Source organism: Propithecus coquereli, unplaced genomic scaffold, assembly GCF_000956105.1.
Source record: "Propithecus coquereli isolate 6110/MARCELLA unplaced genomic scaffold, Pcoq_1.0 Scaffold327, whole genome shotgun sequence".
Classification (NCBI taxonomy): Eukaryota; Metazoa; Chordata; class Mammalia; order Primates; family Indriidae; genus Propithecus; species Propithecus coquereli.
In genome coordinates this window covers 2,289,235-2,299,012 of record NW_012148919.1, presented here as the reverse complement: position 1 = coordinate 2,299,012, position 9,778 = coordinate 2,289,235, and positions in this window count along the sequence as shown.

The window sequence follows — 9,778 nt, the reverse complement described above, 5'->3', positions numbered from 1 at the left end:
TTTGGGTTTGTGTGTGTGTGTGTGTGTGTGTGTGTGTGTGGTCTTTAGGGATATTTATAAATATGATCATGTCATCTGGAACAATTTTATTTTCTTTTAAATTTGGGTGCTTTTAATTATTTTGTTGCCTAATTTTTTTGACTAGGACTTCTGTAACTATGTTAAGAGAAGTAGAAAGGTTGGGCATCTTTGCCTTTTTCCTGATCATAGAGTAAAAGCTTTAATATTTTCACTGTATGTTAGTGGTAGGCTTTTCATATATGGCCTTTATTGTGTTCAGGTAATTCAACTCTATACCTAGGCTTTTGAGAGATTTTATCATGAGAGCGTGTTGGATTTTGTCAAATGCTTTTACCAATCTATTGAGATGATCATGAAATTTTTGTCCCTCATTCTGCTAATGTGATGTATAACATTAATTTTCATTAGTTGGACCATCCTTGTATCCCAGGAATAAACCCTACTTAGTCACGGTATAATCCTTTTAATGTACTGTTGAATTCAGTTTGCTAGAATCTTCTTGTGGATCTTTGCATCTATGTTGATTAGGGATATTGGCCTGTACTTTTTTTTTCTTGTGATGTCTTTATCTGGCCTTGATATTAGGGTAATTCTGGTCTTATTAAATAAATTTAGAAGTATTATTTTCTCTTTACTTTTTGGGGAAGAATTTGAGAAGTATAGGCCTTAAATATTATTTAAATGTTTGATAGAATTCACCAGTGAAACCATACGCTTCTGGACTATTTTTATTGAGACATTTTTGACTATTGATTAAGTCTTCTTATTTGTTAGAGGTCTGTTTAGCCTTTCCATTTCTTCTTACTTCATCTTCTGTAGGTTGTACCCTTTAGAAATTTATCCATTTCTTCTAGGTTATACAGATTGCTAGAATTGTTAATAGTACTCTCATAATTTCTGTGTGACAGTTGTAATGTCTTCTCTTTCATTTCTGATTTTATTAGAGTCTTGTTTCTTTTATTTGTAGTCTAGCTATTAATAATTGTTTGTCAGTATTGTTTATCTTTTCAATAAGCCAACTCTCTGTTGATTTTTTCTATTGCATTCTTAGACTCTATTTTATTTATTTCTATTTTCTATTATTTCTTCTGCTAATTTTAGGCTTACTTTGTTCTTGTTTTCCTATTTCTTGAGGTATAAAGTTAGGTGTTTTTTTTTTTTTTTTGAGATTATTCTTTTTTCATGAGGTAAGCATCTAATCAGTCTAAAACTTTCCTCTTAGAACTGCTTTTGCTGCATCCAATGGGTTTTGGTATGTTGTACTTCCATTTTCATTTGTCTCAAGATAGTGTTTGATTTCCCTTTTTATTTCTTCTCTTATTGATTGGTTAGAAGTGTGCTAAGTTTTACATATTTGTGATTTTTTTTCAATTTTGTTCCTGTTGTTTAATAAACTAACCAATCAATAGATGTAGCACCATAGAGACAGTGTGTTTATTTTCTCTAAAAATGATATATTTGAATGGGACAATTTGACTAGATTTTGGAGTTCTTAGGGTAGGTGCTAAGATAGGCATTTGGTGTTAGTTCTAAAATGGTAGGGGCTGGGCATGGTGGCTCATACCTGTAATCTACTAGCACTTCCGGAGGCCGAGACAGGAGGATTGCTTGAGCTCAGGAGTTCAAGACCAGCCTGAACAAGAGCAAGACCCTGTCTCTATTAAAAATAGAAAAAATTAGCTGGGCAACTAAAAATGGAAACAACAACAACAAAAATTACCTGGGTATGGTGGCACACCTGTAATCCCAGCTACTTGGGAGGCTGAACCACTTGAGCCCAAAAGTTTGAGGTTGCTGTGAGCTAGATTACCACCATGACACTCAACTTTAGCCCAGGCAAAAAAGGGAGACTCTGTCTCAAAATAAATAAATAAATAAAATAATAAAATGGTAGGGACATGGATAGCTCAATATCTGTGGTACTTGCAAGTTTAGCCAATAGATATATATTTTTAAATATATACTTGCTTCCCAGAATAAAGTTTATGTGATATCAATAGTATTCAACAGACAATAATATCAAAATCTGACATCCATAAAGGAGTTGATGTGTGGGATTTTACTCAGAAGGCTAAATATGATTTGCATGTAAATTTCTGTAACAGAACTGGGTCATAATTAATTAACACAAAATCACACAGGAAAATGACTTTTACAGTAGGAATACCAAAAGATAGAATGGATCACCATTAGAAATGTCACAGAATAGTAGGGGGGAAGTACATATATTCATAGCTTCAAACATATTGTTGGGTGACCGTCAGTTTTGAGCAAATGCACCTTAATTTTAATGTCAGGTTCTGTTGTAATAGAATAGGACACAAAGGACACTAAATGCGATGCAAGAAAATTAAGCCGTAAATGTAAAGGAATTCATTAGAAAAACCCCAGTATTTAGAGCTAAAAGAATATTAAGAAATGATTCTGTTTAATTTATCTTTTAAATATGAGAGGTAATACGACCCATCCAACAACAGATCATACAATGTAAACAAAGATCAAGATGTTTTTGCCCTTAGTTCAATGTTCTTTCTATTTCACTTTCTATTTCTATAAGCTACCCTTGCATATGAGGCACTGCACTGGATCTTATTAAATTTATAAAGCTGAACAGGGGAATTCTGAATCTCAGAACATTCAGGAATACTTTGTATTTCGTTCATTTTTGTATGATCATATCCTATAATGACAAAAGTAATAGTTAAATTGTTATTCATTTAATTTATTCACTAATCAATATTTGTTAAACAAAAACAACTACCAGGTTTAATAATCAGTTGACAAAAGATAATATGTGCATTATAATACATAATTTTCAGTAGTTTTATACATTTCCTATATCCATTTTAAAGTTCTTGTGTTCATCACAGCAGTTTAGCTTCATTAAGTGCTAATAATGTTATTAGGCAAATTAGAAACTTTTAGTTTCACTAGCCTTGGCAATAAGATACATTTATATTCCTAAAGGGACTTATAATCTGGTGAGGCAAAATAAGCATATGTAAGATATATACATGACAATATAATAGAATTTTCTATTTAAAGTCAAAATGCAGAATACAGACAGTAGTGATATAAAAGTTCAGAGGAAGGGAGCAGCTGATCAGGGAAGAGTTTGTGGGGTGGGGTAGTGGGAGTTATATGGGGTATTCAACGACTGATTTGATTTCTCAAAGTGACGCCTTTATTGAAGCAAATGACACCTTTATTAATGACATAGGCTTCCATTATCTGATTAAACACTTGACTTTACTGACCTGTTACTTTACCTTTGAGACTTCATTTCCTACCTGGCTAGCACAATTTTCACCCTGTGAAAAGGAAGGTCAATGCTAATCAGAACAATTTTCACAAGGTTATATAAAATGCTAGCTATTCCTGAAAACTTTGCTTTTTTTTATAGAAACATGTTTTTCTCTTGCTTTAACTTCTTAAAGAAAGTAGCAGTAGGTATTTTTTTAAACCTGGATGCAGAAAGTAAAATACATGAGTGCTTATTTTACTTTAGATTTGGATTGGATAAGAGAAACATATAGGGCATTCAGAATGTCCTTCCTCACCTTGCAACGAATCTGACTCATAGGCAATTTATAGCAACACATACAGTTTTAAAAGTCGCTGCAATAATAGTCAGCAGTCAAATTATTATAATTTAAACTGACTAAGATGCCCCCAGAGAACACATTTTACAAGAAACCTAAAATTTATTGAAAAACGTGAGTTAGGTTTTTCATTTGTTGTATTTCCATTCCTGACAAAATCAGTGGCAATACCGCTTGTTAAGTTGGCATCCTGCTTGATGTTTTTGCCATGCAAGTTAAACGCTCAGTTTTAACAATCAAAGACAAGGTCAGAATTATACTGCTTTTCCATCCACCTGCCTATAAAATAATTCCTCTTTAAGAATATTTCCAAATGTTTCAATAATTCACATCCTTGATTAAATATGAAAGTATTTTTCTTGTTTTTATGGAGATTTTCAGACATATCTAATATGCACTTCAAAAGATAACATTATTTAAAATATTATTTTACATTGAAAATAAATGTATGATTTAATGCTAATAAGTCTGGTCAGAGTACCTGGTAAACAATGTGAAATAACAAAGTAATTAATGAGAAGAGAGCCACCAAGATTTTAAAAATAATTCCTTTTCTGTGAATTGACAGGGAAATATTTTTTACCATATTTATTAATATAATACTTTATATTATTATAAGTTATTTTTAAACTTAAAAATAAATATCATGGTTGAAAATAAAGATAGGAAAAAAATTAAGATACTTACAATATGCTCAATATTCCTGTATTCAGGTTTCTGGCATAATTTCAGTTCATGTATATATAATGTGAACATTCTGCCTGGTAACCTGATGTAAGCCTTAGTTTTAGCATAATTGTTGATATTAGCAATTTCATCCTAAACAGGAGATTGGAGTAATAAATTATACAGTTACATTTTTATGGGGAATATTTCAAGAAGCATTCCATCCTCTATGTGGCTTACAACTTTATCACTAGTTCCTATAAACATTTTATGTTATCTTTGAGGAATAACACTATCATTGCATAAGTTTCAGCAGAAACAGCAGGTATGGAAAATTACAATTTTTAAAGAAATGTAACTTCACAATCACCATTTCTTTGAAAGAAAGTAACTGCATTTTTATTCTTTCTCTGGTTGTAAAGGTAAACATGAACATTTTAAAACTTCTGACAAACTTAAAGAGTAATAAAGGATAACCAAAAATTATTGGTGATATTACTGAGGCACAAAATTTTGTAATGCAGTTTTAAAGATTTTCTTTATATTCTCTATGCATAGTATTTTTATCTTTACTTATTTGTTCAATTATACATACAGTTTTCCGATTGTAGTTTTATATCCAAAATTACAATGTAAACATTGTGTTGTTAAGATTATTAATAGTCACATAATATCCCTTTGAGTAAATATAGCAATGTTCATTTATTATTTTGTCCTTGGACATTCAATTTGCTTAAAATCTTTTAGCTATGATAAATAATATTGCTAACAACATATTTGTTTATAAGGATTTGTTTTCTTTAATATTTTTATTTCATGTTTCTAGGATTTTCTTATCCTAAATCCCAAGTTATAACTTTGAAAGAATAAATACACACAATTTTACGTATTTTATTAGCAAATTATTGACAAAACAGTTGTAAAGCTTTAATTACCTTCATCCTTTTTGAACTTTCCCTGGCCCACCCTCCTTGCAGATATCAAGTATCATTTCCTAAATATATATTCTAATTTGCTTCAATTTGCTTTTCTTTAATTGTTGATTGGAATAAACATGTTTTCACATTTGTTTTCTTGTTTTATATTTCTTTTGTGGCTTAAAATCCTCTGTTAACATATATTTACAAGAAGATGAGCAAAGTATACAATTTATAATTAAACAAAGCAGTGGGTTATATTTTTAAGCAAGATATTCAAGTTTGACTGTTTAAATTGATATTTATGAATGATGACTGTTCTTTTCTCCCCAGGCTATCAAACAGTCAATAAGTATCTTGGTATATTTGGGTCAAAATATGATAAAAAAATTCACAAAATTGAAATACATAATTAATCTTTATATTCACAGACATCCCTCACATTTTTAATAATTATTATGACTTTAGGAGTTACACTAAATAATGGATTTTTTCCACTAGTTAAATCTGAATTTTTGTTCTTATAATTGTGTTATTGACTACCATTTAATATAGTGTACAAAATGATAATATAATTACTATAACCAAATAGTACCAAAAATATAAATAGTGAACAGATTTTCTTTGATTATAGATCTGTCTACTGGCAAAAATGAATGAAAGAAATTATACATTTGCACGAACAAAAGATAAGATTTTAAAACTCAAGGTACAGGCTCAGAATTGGGGGAGAACAAAAACCCCTCTGGGCCCACCAGCGTAAAGTATAAAACCTGTTTTGAGGGGGTCGGGAAGATGGCGGATTAGGGGTGACCTCCTGGCTCTCTGCTCCCAGAGTGGGAGGTGAAGAACCCGGACACCCACACGCGAGTGAGGCGCTCCCCTGCAGGATTGGCTTCGTGAATCTACACAGAGGCAGCGAGGGACAAGCAGTCCTGCGGATAAAATCAGGTGAACTCAAAAAACACTCGCAAATTACCGGAGAGTTGGGACAAAGGGGAAAGGCAGCGCGGGATGGCCGCGCCCCGCGGCGGGCTCGCCCGGGCAGAGTGATCTGACTCACAGGAAGATGACTCTTCCCTCACCAAACCCCACTCCCACACAGGCAGGGAAGTGCCAGAGGTCAGTGTGAAGGGGTAGCACAGACCGACAAGCGGCGGGGAGCCGAGACAGGAGCTGGGTCCATTTCCAACGCAGCGGAGCGCGGCGCTGGGTCGGCATCGGAGGGGAGGGACCGGCCTGAGGGCGCGCTCCCCACATCGGAGGCCGCTGGAGCCCACAGGGAAGAGTTTGGAGGCTGCTTCTTGCCACAGGAGACCACGAGGACTGGATCGGGGTAGGGGAACTCCATAAAAGAGGCTCTACCTGTGGAAATCACTGAAAGTTCCGCTGGTGCTGGGAGGGACACAGCACAGAGTTCTCCCGCGGATCCGTCAGAGTCGCCGTGGGTAGGGCGTGCGGGGGGCTTGGCAGGCGGCCCTAGGATGCGCCTCTGGGAATAGGCAACAGTGGACCCCGGCTCCGGATGCCCTCCCATGGCAGTCGGCTCCAGCGCTGACTAGCAGGGGCTGGGCAGCTGCAATTCGGGGACCCCAAAGCCTGTGACTGCGGGGACTTGTTGCCTGGGCATCCGCCTGACTCATAGCCGCTGCCTGTGTGGCAGAGCTGGTCGCGTCCTGCGAGGAGAAGCGCGCGCAGACACTTTTTCTCCCGAATCTGCGGAGTCTGTCGCAGCCGCAGACTCAAGTCCCGCCTCGAAAGGGTGGAAAAGAGAGAAAGAGCGATATTGCTGCCGAGTTTCCAGGCGGTCTCCGGGGACCCTGTTCCACTCAGTCGCTGGCGCTGTCCGCAAAATGATGCGGAACTGAGAGTGGATTGAGAGAGACTGCCTATAGAACTGTGATCCGGGACACATAAGTCCCCCTCTGCCCGGCGATTCGACCTCCGCCCCAAGACACCGCGCTAAAGGGCCGGCCTCTGCCACTAGGCAGAGTAAAGGGGCCATTTTTCTTTTTTTTTTCTCTATTTTAAATTTTTTTGTATAGTAGTGATCTGACACGACATAACTAGCCCCTCCGCCAGGCGACTCGACCCCTACCCACACATCATGCCAAAGGACCTGCCTCTGCCTCCAGGCGGAGTAAAGGGGTCATTTTTTGTGTGGGTTTTTTTTTTTTTTCTTTTCCTCTTCTTTTTTCTTTTCTTTTTCTTTTTCTTCTTTCTTCTTTTTCTTCTCTTTTTCTTTTCTTTTTTCTTTTTCTTTTCGTTTCCTCTTCCCTTTTTTCCTTTTTTTTCTTTTCCCTTCTCTATATACATATTTCTCTTAATTCTTGCTCTTTATCGTTTTTTGTATATATATATATATACATACATATATATATATATACAGTTTTCTTCTTTCCTTCTCTTTCCCTTCTTCCTCCTCTTTGCTCTCTTTCTGTGAATGTGGATGTGTGTGGATGTGTGTCTGTAGCCCACGACTGCAGGAGCCCGATTGTTGAATCTCCACAGCGGGGCGGTTTTGCACCAAGGAGACAGCGCGCACCCTTGAGAGTGTCTAGTGACCAAGGAGGCCGCTCTTCAAGCTGAGACACGCGCTCACCTCTCTGCTGTGACTTGGTAGCCGGAGCTGCCGGCCAAATGGACAGATTCCACTGCAGGAAGGGCTGAGTAGAGAGTGAAGGAGGCTATTTTCCCAGCGGGGTCCTATAGCCTCATTTTCGTGGTGACTTGGGGATCAGCGCCTCCTCCCAAGGAATTAGTTCCCCACCCTTGGCAGTGCAGAGGAACAAGGGAAGCTGTTCTCTGGACTGTGACCCTGTGGGGGAGGTGGATGACCCTTGACTAAGATCTGACCACCGATATTGCGTACTAAGGGACTGACCCCACATCCGCTGGGGTGGAATAGCAGGACAGGCTGCTTTCGGGTCTGGGTCCCTCAGGGGTCTTAGGCCGGGCTTCTCTAGCATCCCTGAAGTGTGTACTTCTTTCCAGCTAGTCAACCCTGCCCTTGAAGGGGTGGAATAATAAGGATCGCCACTTCCTGAGCTGAGATGCCAGGTAGTCCCAGGAAGCACCCTTCCCTCAGTCTGGGGGGTTATCTGCCCCTCTGGCAAGTGAAAACCTGCCCTTGGAGGAGGAAAGAAATGAGAGAAGACGTTTTTCAGGCTGGGCCTTGTGACAGTCTCAGCCAACACCCCTCCCACAGCCCTCCAGGACAGAGCCCGCCCCTGAAGGTAGGGAGACAGAAGAAAAAATACTTTCCCCATAGGGCTAGACTGAATCAGTATGACCTTGGATCTAAGCAAAAGGGGACAGTGTGTTGGCGCAATACAGCTGATCAGTTTTGAACAGCTGACAAGAACACAAAAGCTTGCATTTGGTGCCCAGGCTGTAGTCATCTTAGGGGCTAGTGGTCTGGAAAGGAAAATCTCGACCAGAGTCCTCAGCAATTGCACCAACTGGCATACTCACTAGGAATTCCTCCACAAGAGTGCCTAATAAGCCCTGAATAACATACTAGCAGCTCTCTCCTAGCTACAGATCAAGCGATTCCTGAAGTATACTGCCTCAGGCAAGCTGATTCCTGCTGCTCTTCTGACCACATCTTAAGTGGTAATAATGCTCAAGTAGCCCTTGGGAGAGGCATAACATTTCCCAAAGACTCAGGCTTTTGTATATCCCATTTGGGATTTTAGAGTTCAATTCAAAGGTTCTGGAATACCTTGACAACTGACCCCTCCATGCAAAATTCAAGCAACAAAAGAAAGAGCAACCTCATAACTTAACCCAGCGCTTACCACCTCAACCAAGTAGTAGATAGCGGAGTCACACACTCAAAAGTGACCCAACTCCTGGAATGCTAAGCAAGGAAAAGAAACCCACTAATCTCTGTAAGCGGAAGGAGCAGACAACAGGCCAGTGATAGCCCAAAAGGCCATAACCCCACCAAGACAGCACAAGACCAGGGAACATCTCTTCAGCTCTGCCAAGGAACATGCCTTTGGAGCCCCAAAATTAAGTTCATAAACAAGTCATAGCACATCCAGTCCTTGACAAAGTAGCCTGATGAGAAAGAATCAGCGAAAGAACACAGGAAACATGAAAGATCAGAGAGAAAAGTCACCTCCAAAAGAAAACATTCAATCTCCATTAACAGATACCAATGTACATGATACGATTAAACTGACAGAGGAAGAATTCCGATTATGGATTGTAAGGAAACTGAACGGAATAGAAGAGATAATAGAATCCCAACATAAAGAAATCACAAAAACAATCCAGGAAATTAATGAGAAATTTTCCAAAGAAATTGAAATACTAAGGAAAAACCAAACAGAAATTTTGTCAATGAAGGAGGAATTCAGGGAACTTGAAAATACAATGGAAAGCCTCAAGAACAGAATGGATCATGCAGAGGAAAGAATCTCAGAGCTTGAAGACAATGTCTTTGCGCTGAACAAATCAGACGAAGAAAAAGAACTCAGACGCAAGAGACAAGACCAAAGCCTTCAAGATGTGTGAGGTTATTTAAAGAAACAGAACCTTAGGATCATCGGTCTTCCAGAGAGA